This window comes from Microcaecilia unicolor, chromosome 1 (genome assembly GCF_901765095.1).
Source record: "Microcaecilia unicolor chromosome 1, aMicUni1.1, whole genome shotgun sequence".
Classification (NCBI taxonomy): Eukaryota; Metazoa; Chordata; class Amphibia; order Gymnophiona; family Siphonopidae; genus Microcaecilia; species Microcaecilia unicolor.
In genome coordinates, this window is record NC_044031.1 from 498,658,712 (window position 1) to 498,675,657 (window position 16,946).

Here is a 16,946-nt window from a genome sequence, read left to right on the forward strand (position 1 = left end):
CCCTCGTTGTCTGTCTCTCAGTTCTGGTGGTCCCGCCTTTGAGGGCGGGACCAGAGCTGAGAGACAGACAACGAGGGAAGGCTGAAGCGGGAGTCTGCACGCTTTTCACTGCGTTCTCTTCTGCATGCTGCTCTCGCCAACCCCCGACGAAGTAAAAACAAGATCGCTTTTGCAATTCGGAGGGAGGGACTTAAGGAGAGGGGGGCCTTGGATCTCGGAGGGGGGGGGGGAGAGAGAGAAGAGATCGCTGGACAAGTGGGCATTGGAGAGAGAGAAGAGATCGCTGGACAAGAGGGCAGGGGGAGAGAGAAGAGATCGCTGGACAAGTGGGCAGGGGGGAGAGAAGAGATCGCTGGACAAGTGGGCAGGGGGGAGAGAGAAGAGATCGCTGGACAAGTGGGCAGGGGGGAGAGAGAAGAGATCGCTGGACAAGTGGGCATTGGAGAGAGAGAAGAGATCGCTGGACAAGAGGGCAGGGGGAGAGAGAAGAGATCGCTGGACAAGTGGGCATTGGAGAGAGAGAAGAGATTGCTGGACAAGTGGGCAGGGGGGAGAGAGAAGAGATTGCTGGACAAGTGGGCAGGGGGGAGAGAGAAGAGATTGCTGGACAAGTGGGCAGGGGGGAGAGAGAAGAGATTGCTGGACAAGTGGGCAGGGGGGAGAGAGAAGAGATTGCTGGACAAGTGGGCAGGGGGGAGAGAGAAGAGATCGCTGGACAAGTGGGCATTGGAGAGAGAGAAGAGATCGCTGGACAAGTGGGCATTGGAGAGAGAGAAGAGATCGCTGGACAAGTGGGCATTGGAGAGAGAGAAGAGATCGCTGGACAAGAGGGCAGGGGGAGAGAGAAGAGATTGCTGGACAAGTGGGCAGGGGGGAGAGAGAAGAGATTGCTGGACAAGTGGGCAGGGGGGAGAGAGAAGAGATTGCTGGACAAGTGGGCAGGGGGGAGAGAGAAGAGATTGCTGGACAAGTGGGCATTGGAGAGAGAGAAGAGATCGCTGGACAAGTGGGCATTGGAGAGAGAGAAGAGATCGCTGGACAAGTGGGCATTGGAGAGAGAGAAGAGATCGCTGGACAAGAGGGCATTGGAGAGAGAGAAGAGATCGCTGGACAAGGGGGCAGGGGAGAGAGAGAAGAGATCGCTGGACAAGTGGGCATTGGAGAGAGAGAAGAGATCGCTGGACAAGTGGGCATTGGAGAGAGAGAAGAGATCGCTGGACAAGTGGGCATTGGAGAGAGAGAAGAGATCGCTGGACAAGAGGCTAGGGGGGAGAGAGAAGAGATCGCTGGACAAGAGGCTAGGGGGGAGAGAGAAGAGATCGCTGGACAAGAGGCTAGGGGGGAGAGAGAAGAGATCGCTGGACAAGAGGGCATTGGGGAGAGAGAAGAGATTGCTGGACAAGAGGGCATTGGGGAGAGAGAAGAGATTGCTGGACAAGAGGGCAAGGGGGAGAGAGAAGAGATTGCTGGACAAGAGGGCAAGGGGGAGAGAGAAGAGATTGCTGGACAAGAGGGCAAGGGGGAGAGAGAAGAGATTGCTGGACAAGAGGGCAAGGGGGAGAGAGAAGAGATTGCTGGACAAGAGGGCAAGGGGGAGAGAGAAGAGATTGCTGGACAAGAGGGCAAGGGGGAGAGAGAAGAGATTGCTGGACAAGAGGGCAAGGGGGAGAGAGAAGAGATCACTGGACAGGAGGGCAGGGCAGAGGGGAGAGGAGAACTGCTGAACATGGATGGATGATTGGAGGGGGCAGGGGAGAGAGGAAATTTACTGGATATGGTTGGATGGAGGAGAGGCCAGGGGAGAATGAGGAGTTGCTGGACATGGATGGATGGAGGAGAGGGAAGTCAGGAAGGAGATGCACATGGATAGAGGGAAGGGAAGAGAGGAGAAATGCTGAACATGGATGGATGGAGTGGAGGGCATGGAAGGCAAGAAATATTGGACAAGGATGAAGGGAAGGAAAGACAAAGGAAGGAGATGCACACGGATGGAGGGAAAAGGAAGAGAGGAGAAATGCTGGATTTGGATGGAGGGGAGGGAAGACAGGAAGTACATGCACATGGATGGAGGGGAAGGGAGTGAGGAGAAATGCTCAATTTAAGGGCTGGGTCGGAACACTTTCAGGACAGATGCCGAAACTTGAGGAAGGATAGGGACAGGGCTACAGATGGTAGACAGGACGCATAAGGACACAGGAGGATGGTGAGAGAAAAAATATCAAATGGACACTGCATAAAACAGAAGATGGGACCAAAGCGAATAGAAAAACTATGATCAGACAACAAAGGTAGAAAAAAGTATTTTATTCAGAATTTATTAATTGGAATATGTCAGCTTTTGGAAATGTGTATCTGTGATATTTTTCATGCAAGTTTAAATTTTTCTAGTATTGCTGCATGCTGAGTCTGACTTCTTGAGGTAACTTTCTAGTTCAGTATTTTGCCTTCATATTTTTTTATTTCTAGTTCCTTGTGTCATATCTGTTGCCATGTGTTTTTCATGTGTGATCAAGGTACAGTATTCTGCTAGTGTGTAGTATTTGCAGCCCTTTTTGTTTTGTTTTTCATTAGGTTGTGTACTGGTGTTTTAGAGACCGGTGTAATTATAGTGCTGCCTTTCCACGCACAAGGTTGTAGTTCGTCCTGTCCTTGGAATTAGTGTTGTTATGCTGTTATGGTTTGGTAAGGTTATGAGTGGATTTTTGCAAAAGTTTGTGTATAGTGTTTTGCAGTGGAGAGATTGTGTTTTGGCTTTACTGAGGTGGCACCAAAACATCAGAAAAGGTGTAGAGCCTAAATCATGACACACTACCTCTTGAAGGATCTACATATAGTGCAAGGGCCCGGCAGTGGGGGGGGGGGGGGGGGGGGGGGGCCCAGGGGCGGCCCTGTCCCGGGCCCGGCCCAGTCTCTCGGCGGCCCTGCCCCCACCCACCACCACCTCCGAGTCCCCCCAGGCAGACCCCACCCCCTGAGTACTCCGAGATGCCATGTGGTGTGGTGTGGGCCCCCACCCTCTTTCCCCTCCCGTAGTGAGTCTCCGACCTCCTAGAGGGCTCTCCCTACTGTCCGTCCGTCTTCTACACTCTCTCTCTTCATACCTTCATCTTCAATTCTTGTCCCGAGACCGTCGTCTACTCTCCGACCGACTCAGACCAGCAGCAGCAGGAAGTTCAATATTCATTCACTCATTTATTTTCCGGATCCGACAGGGAGGGCGGGGTTATGTACGTGACGTCAGCAATTTGAAGCCACCACCAGTTCATCTACACTGTTGCTTTGTTCTGAGTGTGTAATGCTGCTACAGCAGTACACTCAAAACAAAGCAACAACTACTACTATTTAACAAGCAAGCAAAGCAAACCTTCCTGCTACTCCAGTCCCCACTGCATGCAAATCCTCCTGGACCCCGCACCCACTCCCCCCCTTTCCCTAGTCCTGACTCTCTGCTGGACGCCCCAGCCCCCCCCCCCTCTCTCCTGACCCCCTCCCATACTCTCTGGATCCACCCCCTCCTCTCCCTAGTCCCAACTCACTGCTGGACCCTCCCACCCTGACCCCCTCCCATACTCTCTGGACCCACCCCCTCCTCTCCCTAGTCCCGACTCACTGCTGGACCCTCCCACCCTCTCCCCCTGACCCCCTCCCATACTCTCTGGACCCACCCCCTCCTCTCCCTAGTCCTCCCAACTTGCTGCTGGACCCTCCCACCCTCCCCCCCCTCTGACCCCCTCCCATACTCTCCGAGTCGCCAAGGTGGCGGCTGGACCTCCTGGACCCCGCACCCATTTTTATTTCTTCCACAGCTTATATTTTCAAACATGCATTGCTGGCATATGCAGCATATGGATGTACACAGAGGAGTATTGGTATCATCGGTTACAGTACTACTAATTTGTTCTACACATTAAAGGGCAGACTTTTAAATGACCATCTGGGCATATGTGGTAATAATCTCATCTTTTGTTAAATGTTTTGACATATCCATGTACTTGCTGCCATGATATAATAACTGAATTCTGTTATTCTGTCTTACTGTATTTTCAAATGTAAGCCTCATTGAACCTGAGTTTGCTTGAGATAATGTGGGACAAAAAAAAATGTACAACAAATATACCTTTATCCTCCATCTTTTAAGACACTGCCTATCCAGCTGGATGGTGATGGCACAATGAAAGCAAGTTTGGCCCACTGAAGACTAACTCAAAATAAGTTATAACCTGTTTCTTAGCTGAAATTGCAGCCCTATGATGCCTCTGTGGTTATGTTCTACTAATAAGTAAAACCATTCACTGGCTGTCTTGAAATGATTATATAACCTTTAGATTAGATGCATGACTAGGGACATAAATCTGCATTTTTCATGAAACAAAATCTTTATATTTATTTTCACTTATTTATTTTAATTACATTTGTATCCCACATTTTCCCACCTATTTGTAGGCTCAATGTGGCTTACATAGTTCCGGGGTAGCGTTTGCAGACTCTGGTGTAAACAAATAAAGAGTGATGTTGTGGTACGGTAAGGGATCATGTCACGGGAGAGTTGTGTTATGTCCATACTGTACTTAGTTTCTTGTGTTGCATAGTTTGGGCATTTATGTTGGGTTGGCTAGGTATGCCTTTTTAAACAGGTTGGTTTTCAGTGTTTTCTGGAAGTTTAGGTGGCTATTCATAGTTTTCAAGGCTTTTGGTAATGTGTTCCACAGTTGTGTGCCCATGTATGAAAAAGTGGATGCGTTGGTTGTTTTGTATTTGAGTCCTTTGCAACTTGGGTAGTGCAGATTTATGTACGTCCGTGATGATTTGGCTGGTTTAATAGGGGGGACATCCTAGCCTAGCATGTGAATTTTCTTGTTTTCTCCTGATAAAAGGGACACTAAAACAGGCATGTTATGAGAATCATGTGCTCATGTATTGGCGTATAACAGTTATATCACATATTAAACATGAATGAAGTTGAAACCTGGGTGCATTTAAAACCTTTTTTCCTGTGCCTAGATCAAAATAAAAGATGGCATGTATGTGTGGGATCTTGCTCATTTTGTTTTGTGGATTGCAATTTGCAGTGCTGCTTGCAGTGGCGTTCCTAGGGTGGCTGACACCCGGGGCGGATCGCCGATGCGCCCTGTCTCCCCCCCCCCCCACCCCGGCGAAAGAACCCCCCCTCCCCCAGACGCACGCTGCTGGGGGGCGGGGGGTGCCGGTCAGCTTCGTTGGTTTCCATGCTCCCTCTGCCCCAGAACAGAAAGTAACCTGTTCCGGGGCAAAGGGAACATGGAAACCAATGAAGCTGACTGGCGCGTGGCACCCCCCCAGCAGTGTGCATCCAGGGCGGACTGCCCCCCCCCCCCCCCTTGGTACGCCACTGGCTGCTTGTATATTGTAAAAATGCACTTCCCTTTTTTTTATCTGTATTCTACAGGTTCAAATTGAATGAGGGAAGGGCTTCCAAATTCCTTCATATGTTTAGTGGAAAACAGCTGTTGGTTCAGGCCTCTCGCAATGTGAATATTACTTTATTGCTACCAAGTAATACACAGGGGGCATTTGCTTTGAACTTGTTTTTGTTCTTGCTGCTGGTTTGATTATATATATGATAATGCTGCAGGTTTGATTATGATGCAGATGTTGATTATATTCATATTGTGGTGATTATGCTGCTGGATATATACAGTGGGGGAAATAAGTATTTGATCCCTTGCTGATTTTGTAAGTTTGCCCACTGACAAAGACATGAGCAGCCCATAATTGAAGGGTAGGTTATTGGTAACAGTGAGAGATAGCACATCACAAATTAAATCCGGAAAATCACATTGTGGAAAGTATATGAATTTATTTGCATTCTGCAGAGGGAAATAAGTATTTGATCCCCCACCAACCAGTAAGAGATCTGGCCCCTACAGACCAGGTAGATGCTCCAAATCAACTCGTTACCTGCATGACAGACAGCTGTCGGCAATGGTCACCTGTATGAAAGACACCTGTCCACAGACTCAGTGAATCAGTGAGACTCTAACCTCTACAAAATGGCCAAGAGCAAGGAGCTGTCTAAGGATGTCAGGGACAAGATCATACACCTGCACAAGGCTGGAATGGGCTACAAAACCATCAGTAAGACGCTGGGCGAGAAGGAGACAACTGTTGGTGCCATAGTAAGAAAATGGAAGAAGTACAAAATGACTGTCAATCGACAAAGATCTGGGGCTCCACGCAAAATCTCACCTCGTGGGGTATCCTTGATCATGAGGAAGGTTAGAAATCAGCCTACAACTACAAGGGGGGAACTTGTCAATGATCTCAAGGCAGCTGGGACCACTGTCACCACGAAAACCATTGGTAACACATTACGACATAACGGATTGCAATCCTGCAGTGCTCGCAAGGTCCCCCTGCTCCGGAAGGCACATGTGACGGCCCGTCTGAAGTTTGCCAGTGAACACCTGGATGATGCCGAGAGTGATTGGGAGAAGGTGCTGTGGTCAGATGAGACAAAAATTGAGCTCTTTGGCATGAACTCAACTCGCCGTGTTTGGAGGAAGAGAAATGCTGCCTATGACCCAAAGAACACCGTCCCCACTGTCAAGCATGGAGGTGGAAATGTTATGTTTTGGGGGTGTTTCTCTGCTAAGGGCACAGGACTACTTCACCGCATCAATGGGAGAATGGATGGGGCCATGTACCGTACAATTCTGAGTGACAACCTCCTTCCCTCCGCCAGGGCCTTAAAAATGGGTCGTGGCTGGGTCTTCCAGCACGACAATGACCCAAAACATACAGCCAAGGCAACAAAGGAGTGGCTCAGGAAGAAGCACATTAGGGTCATGGAGTGGCCTAGCCAGTCACCAGACCTTAATCCCATTGAAAACTTATGGAGGGAGCTGAAGCTGCGAGTTGCCAAGCGACAGCCCAGAACTCTTAATGATTTAGAGATGATCTGCAAAGAGGAGTGGACCAAAATTCCTCCTGACATGTGTGCAAACCTCATCATCAACTACAGAAGACGTCTGACCGCTGTGCTTGCCAACAAGGGTTTTGCCACCAAGTATTAGGTCTTGTTTGCCAGAGGGATCAAATACTTATTTCCCTCTGCAGAATGCAAATAAATTCATATACTTTCCAAAATGTGATTTTCCGGATTTAATTTGTGATGTGCTATCTCTCACTGTTACCAATAACCTACCCTTCAATTATGGGCTGCTCATGTCTTTGTCAGTGGGCAAACTTACAAAATCAGCAAGGGATCAAATACTTATTTCCCCCACTGTATGTTGTTTGATGCTAATTATAATGATGCTGCTTAAGATTACGATTAGGGACAATTACAGTATTTCAACCTGCATCAGGAGCAAAGAGAGACAGCAGAGGTGCAAGATATTGGGCAGGGGGAGACCAAGAGGGGGAAATGCACATGTATAGAAGGGAGGGGGAGGGTAATGGTAATGGGCATGGATGGAAGAAGCGGAGGGAGAGGATGAAATGCTACATTGGAAAAGAAAAGGCAAGATGTACTGCACATGAAGTTTCATAATAGCAGGTTATTTAGGTGCTCTAGGGCCTGTCCTCATAAGGACTAGCTATTAAGAGAGCTTTTTGCTGACGTGTTATTTGTAAAGTGTGTTCCCTTTTTCTAAAATAAATATACTCAGGAGGATTACAGGGGTACACTGAGCTGGGCACACCCAACCAGTTGGGCTTTCAGAATATCCACAATGAAGATGCATTACATTAAGAGAGATTGTCATATACTGCCTTATTGCTATACTAGCCGTTGAGCCCGTAAAAATGGGCTGGTTTTGGGGGTTTTCCTTCCCCTCAACCCCCCCCCCCCCCCGCGAGGTGGCCACTGTTCCCCCCCCCCCTCGGAGTCGCCGCCGCCGCCACCACCCCTCCACCCGGCCCGGGCCCTCTCTTCGCTTCTGAACTTACACATCCATTTGCCGAACGCAGCAACGCACATCAGCTCAGCTGCCATGGACCCTTCCTTCTCTGCCTGTGGGCCCGCCCTCCTGTGACGTTACGTCAGCGAGGGCGGGACACAGGCAGAGAAGGAAGGGGCAGCTCAGCTGATGTGCGTTGCTGCGTTTGGCGAATGGATGTGTAAGTTCAGAAGGGAAGAGAGGGCCTGGGCCGGGTGGAGGAGTGGCGGTGGCGACTCCGAGTGGGGGGGGGGGGAGCGGTAGCAACCTCGGCGGCGGTATTGACGCGGGAGCGGGACAGAGAGGGAAGTCTCTACTGTGCATTTGCGAGTCAGTCAGTCACTCGCCTTTTTTATGTTTGATAGGCATGCATCTGCATAAGATTGCTAATGTAAAAGGGGAGGGGAAGGGGTTATGTATGGCACTTTATTGCATATATTTGTGGTTCACATGGTTAACAAATCTGTATTTCTTTACTACAGCTTGTTTTTTACTACTACTTATCATTTCTATAGCGCTATAAGTCATACGCAGCGCTGTACACCATATAGACAAAAAGACAGTCCTGATCGTTTGCTACTTCCCGACTGTTCCGATTCATAATATCATCATGGGAAAGTGGGCAACATATACAAAGAAGTACTGCAAGAGCTGGGAGAAAGAGGCACTCTTAAAAGACTGGATAAGGAGTGTGCCAGGAGATGACAAAAAAGCATATTGTCGTTTTTGCAAAGCTGAGATACGTCCACATCATGCTGACTTAGTTAACCATGCCAATACAGCCAAACATAAGAAGAATGCAGCGCCGTTTTCAAGTGTTAGGACTTTATTTGATATGGGCTGCCAGCCTACCACTATTGACAAATCGACCAAGATAGCGGAGCTGAAGTTGGCGGCACACGTTGCGTGCCATTCCAGTATTGCAACGATCGATCACCTAGGCCAGGTTGTCAAAGCCATTTCGGGCAAAGACATAGCTATACACCGCACAAAATGTTCTGCACTGATCAAGAATGTACTTGGCCCTGCCTTCCATCAAGAATTAATTTCGGACCTGGGCACAAATGACGCGTCTTATTCCTTGATCATCGATGAAAGCACAGATATTGGCCTAGAGAAGCAGCTGTGTGTGATGGTGCACTACTACAGTACTTCCTTGAAGTCTATTAGCACCGCATTTCTAGGAATATTAGCCCTTGAGACTGGTACTGCAGAAGGAATATTCAGTGCCATAACCAATTTTCTTACAGCAAATCATCTTCAAATAGACAAATGCATTGGCTTAGCAACTGATGGCTGTAGCACCATGTGTGGCAGAAATAATTCAGTAATAACAAGGTTCCGTGAAGTGTGCCCCAACATTGTACATATCAAGTGTATTTGCCATTCAATTCAGCTGAGTTCATCACATGCGCTGATGGTGCTGCCAAGGAACATTGAATTCATGGTTGCTGAGACCTATAACTGGTTCTGCCATAGTACTGTTCGCCAGCAGAAATACAAACAGATATATCAATGCATTAATGTTGGTGAAGAACCACTAAAGATCCTGAGGTTGTCAGACACTCGCTGGCTGTCCATAGCTGCTTGTGTTCAGCGTGTGCTTGACCAATATGATGAACTGAAGCTTCACTTCCAGGTAGCGAAGGATGAGACACGCAGCTACACCGCTGACCAGCTGTACCAGATGTACAACACACCACAAAACAAGCTGTACTTGATATTTTTGAGGCCCATACTGCAGGAACTCAACCGAGTGAACAAGCTGTTTCAGTCTGATAAAGCCAGCCCTGTCCGTTTGCTTGACGACCTGATGACATTGTATCACACCATGCTGCTGCAACTTGTGCGACCGATCACATTAACATCGTGGGGCGCAACTATCACGTATGATTTGGAAGACAGGTCTAAGCATCTACCGCTGGCAGCGATGAACTTTGGTATCGAATTCCAGTTGGCGCTGCATGACTCTGGACTTGAACCCGCATCTGCAGAACACATTAAAGAACGCTGTAGAGATTACCTATTTGAACTGCTGAGGGAAATGCGTAAGAGGCTACCGTCAAATGTCCAGCTGCTACAGTCTCTGTCAGATCTTTCTCCATCTGTTGTCCTTGGAGCCCTGAAACCACAGCTGTCGAAGTTGTCATTTCTACCTCTGTATAACGGTAGTGTTGGAGATCTGGAGCAACAGTGGCTGCGGATCAGCACAGTGTTATGGCCAACCTACAGGGACAATGAGATCGAGCAGTTTTGGGTGACTGTAGCAAATCACACAGATGCTACAGGAGATCATGACTTCCTCCTGCTAGGGAATTTTGCCCTATCTATGTTGGCTTTGCCTTTCAGCAATGCAGCTGTGGAAAGAACCTTTTCTCAGATGAATCTGATCAAGACAAAACTAAGAAACAGGATGCGACAAGGCACTCTGGAAGCCTTGTTGCGTATTCGTAGCTACATGGGGCGTAAAGGCATATGCTGCCATGAGTTTGTTCCTACAGATCAGATGCTGAGTTTATTCAAGTCTGATATTTATGAGAGTACAAGCCAGACCCAGGAGGAGGAGGAGGAGGATGACGTGATGTTGATACCCGACGATGACGATTGTGCACCTTCCTGCAGTGGAGTTTCCAGGCCGTAAGAGCCCGGTGAGTCCTCTTCTTGGAGGGGGTGGGTGTCAGATAGTAACCTGAGCATTGGGTGAGAGAGTCATGCTTTATTCCCTCTTGTTTCCTTTTCAGTCCGAGTTCCTGTGCCTGGCTGCGTCAAAGAGAGCCAGGGGGTTTCTGTGCCTGGCTACGTCGAACGAGTCAGAAGGGGTTCTTGCGCCTTTAGAAATGTTAAGTAGTAGTAGTGTTCCTGTGACACCTGGCTGATTCATCGCCTGGTGAGTTCTTACTTTTCTTCTTCAATCTCCTAAGTGGGGCGATGGAGGTCTCTGTGTAAGCAAAGGCGGTCACTCACTCATCCTTGATTCTTTCCCTCTTTTGCAGCCTCTACAGCTTTCCTGCTCCAGAGTCCAGAGTGGGAGAGCCCCAAGTGTGCCTGCAGCGGAGTTTCCAGTGTTCCTGCAGTATACGGTCCCAAGGCCCTAAGAGCCCGGTGAGTCCTCTTCTAGGAGGGGGTGGGTGTCACACAGTAACCTGAGCATTGGGTGAGAGAGTCATGCTTTATTCCCTCTTGTTTCCTTTTCAGTCCGAGTTCCTGTGCCTGGCTGCGTCAAAGAGAGCCAGGGGGTTTCTGTGCCTGGCTACGTCGAACGAGTCAGAGAGGTTCCTTTGCCTGTCCGTGTGAAACGAGTCAGGGGGGGTTCCTATGCCTGGCTGCGTCCATCGAGTCAGAAGGGGTTCTTTCGCCTTTAGAAATGTTAAGTAGTAGTAGTGTTCCTGTGACACCTGGCTGATTCATCGCCTGGTGAGTTCTTACTTTTCTTCTTCAATCTCCTAAGTGGGGCGATGGAGGTCTCTGTGTAAGCAAAGGCGGTCACTCACTCATCCTTGATTCTTTCCCTCTTTTGCAGCCTCTACAGCTTTCCTGCTCCAGAGTCCAGAGTGGGAGAGCCCCAAGTGTGCCTGCAGCGGAGTTTCCAGTGTTCCTGCAGTATACGGTCCCAAGGCCCTAAGAGCCCGGTGAGTCCTCTTCTAGGAGGGGGTGGGTGTCACACAGTAACCTGAGCATTGGGTGAGAGAGTCATGCTTTATTCCCTCTTGTTTCCTTTTCAGTCCGAGTTCCTGTGCCTGGCTGCGTCAAAGAGAGCCAGGGGGTTTCTGTGCCTGGCTACGTCGAACGAGTCAGAGAGGGTTCCTTTGCCTGTCCGTGTGAAACGAGTCAGGGGGGGTTCCTATGCCTGGCTGCGTCCATCGAGTCAGAAGGGGTTCTTTCGCCTTTAGAAATGTTAAGTAGTAGTAGTGTTCCTGTGACACCTGGCTGATTCATCGCCTGGTGAGTTCTTACTTTTCTTCTTCAATCTCCTAAGTGGGGCGATGGAGGTCTCTGTGTAAGCAAAGGCGGTCACTCACTCATCCTTGATTCTTTCCCTCTTTTGCAGCCTCTACAGCTTTCCTGCTCCAGAGTCCAGAGTGGGAGAGCCCCAAGTGTGCCTGCAGCGGAGTTTCCAGTGTTCCTGCAGTATACGGTCCCAAGGCCCTAAGAGCCCGGTGAGTCCTCTTCTAGGAGGGGGTGGGTGTCACACAGTAACCTGAGCATTGGGTGAGAGAGTCATGCTTTATTCCCTCTTGTTTCCTTTTCAGTCCGAGTTCCTGTGCCTGGCTGCGTCAAAGAGAGCCAGGGGGTTTCTGTGCCTGGCTACGTCGAACGAGTCAGAGAGGGTTCCTTTGCCTGTCCGTGTGAAACGAGTCAGGGGGGGTTCCTATGCCTGGCTGCGTCCATCGAGTCAGAAGGGGTTCTTTCGCCTTTAGAAATGTTAAGTAGTAGTAGTGTTCCTGTGACACCTGGCTGATTCATCGCCTGGTGAGTTCTTACTTTTCTTCTTCAATCTCCTAAGTGGGGCGATGGAGGTCTCTGTGTAAGCAAAGGCGGTCACTCACTCATCCTTGATTCTTTCCCTCTTTTGCAGCCTCTACAGCTTTCCTGCTCCAGAGTCCAGAGTGGGAGAGCCCCAAGTGTGCCTGCAGCGGAGTTTCCAGTGTTCCTGCAGTATACGGTCCCAAGGCCCTAAGAGCCCGGTGAGTCCTCTTCTAGGAGGGGGTGGGTGTCACACAGTAACCTGAGCATTGGGTGAGAGAGTCATGCTTTATTCCCTCTTGTTTCCTTTTCAGTCCGAGTTCCTGTGCCTGGCTGCGTCAAAGAGAGCCAGGGGGTTTCTGTGCCTGGCTACGTTGAACGAGTCAGAGAGGGTTCCTTTGCCTGTCCGTGTGAAACGAGTCAGGGGGGGTTCCTATGCCTGGCTGCGTCCATCGAGTCAGAAGGGGTTCTTTCGCCTTTAGAAATGTTAAGTAGTAGTAGTGTTCCTGTGACACCTGGCTGATTCATCGCCTGGTGAGTTCTTACTTTTCTTCTTCAATCTCCTAAGTGGGGCGATGGAGGTCTCTGTGTAAGCAAAGGCGGTCACTCACTCATCCTTGATTCTTTCCCTCTTTTGCAGCCTCTACAGCTTTCCTGCTCCAGAGTCCAGAGTGGGAGAGCCCCAAGTGTGCCTGCAGCGGAGTTTCCAGTGTTCCTGCAGTATACGGTCCCAAGGCCCTAAGAGCCCGGTGAGTCCTCTTCTAGGAGGGGGTGGGTGTCACACAGTAACCTGAGCATTGGGTGAGACAGTAATCCTTTATTCCCCCCTGTTTCCTTTTCAGTCCGAGTTCCTGTGCCTGGCTGCCTCTGTCTGCGTTGGTGTTCAGTGTTCCTGTGCCTGCCTCGGGAGCTAGGACTGGAGAGTTCAGCATTCCTGTCTGTGCCAGTTTCATTTTCATCTGTTTCATTCAGTGTACTTCTAACTGTTCCATCCTAATCTGTTTCTTTTTCTTTTTCTCTTTCAGTTTGTGTTCCTGTGCCTGTTCCTGCCTTGGTGATGGACGATGGTGATGTTCCTGTCCCTGTCCCTGGGCCTGCCTTGGTGTTCCTGTTCCTGTTCCTATTCCTGGGCAGGAGCAGTAACACTGGGGCAGTTCCAGGAACAGGAACACTGGGGCAGGCCTCAGTGTGTACCTGGTTTCCTGGGCCTGCCTCAGTGTTCTGTTCCTGGCCTGGGCCTACCTCAGTCACCATTGCTGCTTCTGTTTTCAGGTGCTCTGATTCTGTTTTTTTTCAGGTGCTCTGTTGCTGCTTCAGTCGCCATCCTGTTCCTGTTGCCTCAGCATTTCCTGTCAGGATCTTGATACTTAAGCTAAGTGCTTGCTTAAATTAATTTTAAAATCTACTCAAATAGAAACGTAATTTGCAATATATCGAATTTCTCATTAATATTCATAATTTCCTCATTAATATTCATAATTTCCTATGAATATTCATAATTTTTTATGAATATTCATAATTCCGCATGAATATTAACGTTGGGCTCCTTTTGGCCACTAATTGGGCTGGAAATTTTTTTGCCATCTGGCAACCCTGCTTAGAGAGGTCACACCCATGCAACTTCCTGTGGGGTTAGGCACAGCACATGGAGCTCATGGTCTCTCCTAACCTGAGAGGATCTATGGTGTGAGCATCCATTACCATCTAAGCACATGGAAAGAGCTGATAATCCAAATGTATAGTATTATGTATATATAAGCCTGTCTGAATATAATCTAACTACAAACTGTGAGTAAACAGATGTTTTGTTACTTCAACTTTAAAGTGACTCAGCAGTGAATTATTCTGGGGTGTATGAGAGAGAGATGAAGAAAAGAAATTAACATTTCTAAAGCTGAAGCTGTGTGTATAAAATCTGCTAATTATTTACTACAAATAATCCAACAAAAGGGTTATGGGCCCAGGGCCAGGAATTGAAAAGGAAGAGAAATATTACCAGGCAGTAAAAAAGCCACATTTTTCTCTTAAGTTTTAAAAGAAAGATTCAGTCTGTCTCTCTCTCCCCCCACACACCAAACAGAAGGCTAAGAAAATGGCTGAGGGAGGAAATTCACCATTTTTCTACTCTCTCAAGGTGCCTAAATTAACTGAATTTAATTATCAGCAGTGGGAACTAAGATTCAGATGTCTCCTTCAAGCAAAGAAATTAAATATATGCTTAGACCAAAACAGAACAGCTGAAAATATGGCTGAATGGGACAATGCAAACTATTATGTGAAGTGCATGTTTTTGGAAGCTCTCTCAGAGAAACAAGCCATATTAGTGGAGGGAAAAGATACAGCAAAGGACATTTTATATAAACTGAGAACTATGTATGCAACTACATATGCAAAACAGCAACCAATTTGGTTGGCAGAGTTGAATGAAACCAAATTAAGGGATAAAAGTAAATGTAATGATCACATTATGCATCTTATGTCTTCATTTCAAAAGTTAGAACTTTCTGGAATTCCCATGTGTGATGCATTGAAAAGAGCATTTCTTTTTACCTCACTATCAAAGAAGTTTGATGTTTTTAGGTCTGTAAATGAAGCCATTGAAGGGCAATCTTTTGAACAGGCAGCATCAAAACTGAGGCAGGAATGCATAATTAATGATTCTGAGGAGATGTGTTCTCAAAGCAAGTCAGAGAGAAATGAAACAAATTTCTTGGCAAAGAACAGAGGAAGGCGGAGCTATGGGAAAACTCCACCCAAGGGCAAGCTGATTTGCTACTCATGTGGAAAGGAGGGACATGTATCTAAATGGTGTAAGGAAACACAAAACACTCCCTCTAGCTCACCTAAGCCAATGGAACAAAAGAATTCTCCAACCAGGAAATGTATGAAGGACAATAATAAACATAAGAGCTTTCTAATGGTAGAAAAATCTTTGACTATGGTAAATAATAATTCAAATGAAAGTACTTGGATTTTGGATTCGGGGAGCACATGCCATTTAACCAATTGTAAGGATTTCTTTCAGGAAATGTGTCCAGAAGAAGGTATTCTTCAAACTGCAAACGCAGGGACTACTCAGATCCAAGCAAAAGGCATTGGATTCTTAAAATGCAAAGTGTCTAATGAAGTTAAAGAAATTCCTGTAAGTGATGTCTTGTATATTCCCCAAGCAGTTTGCAATATGCTTAGTGTATCTACATTAGATAAGAAGGGATTTGTGATTCATTTTGAAAACAGTAAGTGCACAATCTCTAAAAATGATGAAGTGTATGCTGAAGCTTTTATGCATAATGATATTTATAAACTGAGCATTTCAGGTGAAGCCTCACATATGGCGCAAGTAAGGAAGAATGATGGTAAATGTAGTCTGGAAATCTGGCACCGCCGCCTGGGACATCGTGATTTTAAGGTGATCCAGGATCTTTACAGTAAGCAACTTGCCACTGGCATTCAGATGTGCAGATACTGGTAAAATGGAGAAATGCATAGACTGTGTTACACAAAAAGGTGTGAGACCCTCATTTCCTGCATACACAGGAAATAGGAGTAATAAAGTGCTGGACTTAATACACAGTGACTTATGTGGACCGTTTAATATCCCATCATTGGGAAATAACAGATTTGTGCTAATATTCTTGGATGATTTCTCTAGATATTGTGTGGCCTATTTGCTGAAAGAAAAAAGTCAAGTCACAGACATGCTGAAGAAATACGTAGCCATGGTGAGCAATAAATTTGAAAGAAAACCAAAGGTTCTTCAGACCGACAATGGTGGTGAGTTCACTTCACAAAGCATGCGCACATTTCTAGAACAAGAAGGCATTCAGCATATCACAACAGTAGCTTATACACCAGAGCAAAATTCTGTTGCAGAGAGAAAATTTAGGTCACTTGTGGAAATGACCAGATGTATGCTGTCAGATAGCAATCTCCCTAAAAGACTATGGGGGGAAGCCATTCTCACAGCAGTGTACCTACAAAACAGAATGCCAACTAAAGGCGCTGAGCGCACACCACATGAGACATGGCATGGTAGGAAGCCAAACCTGTCACACATAAGAACATTTGGAAGTACAGCATATGCTCATGTACCAAAGCAAAGAAGGCATAAGCTGGATTCCACAACAGAAAGGGGCATTTTAGTTGGCTATGCTCCAGGACACAAAGGATATAGAATTTTGAACCTGAAAACTGGCATTGTTGGCATAAGACATGTTACATATTTTGATGAAAACAAAAGGGTTCATAAAGGCTGGATTATCCCAGATGAGCCTTATCATCCAGAATATGAAACTAGAACCATAATAGACATGCCAGTGTATATAAATGCCATACCAAGGCGGATGTCTGAAAGCAACTCATCTGTATCTAACGAGGAACAGGCAGAGGAAGCAGACATAGAAAGGATCATCGCAGGAGACAGTACAGTTGGAGAAGGGGAATCAATTGGAGAAGGACTCTCAGATTTAGAGGATGCGGAAAGGTCGGACCAACCTGTTGTCAGACGCTCATCCAGGGAAAACAAAGGTGTTCCAACCCCAAGACTGTCTTACCTAACAAAGT

General features: G+C 47.4%; 1 protein-coding gene and 1 long non-coding RNA gene across 2 annotated transcripts in view; one reads left to right on the top strand and one right to left on the bottom strand.

The window, feature by feature from the left end:
- The window catches only part of NSMAF (neutral sphingomyelinase activation associated factor), a 228,385-nt gene that overhangs the window by 163,106 nt on the left and 48,333 nt on the right, over window positions 1-16,946 (bottom strand). The gene's annotated exons all lie outside the window — the stretch shown is intronic.
- Window positions 4,735-15,949, top strand: LOC115477729. Its single transcript, XR_003943371.1, has 3 exons — window positions 4,735-4,813; window positions 7,617-7,619; window positions 15,939-15,949. It is a non-coding gene; the product is annotated as an uncharacterized LOC115477729 (long non-coding RNA).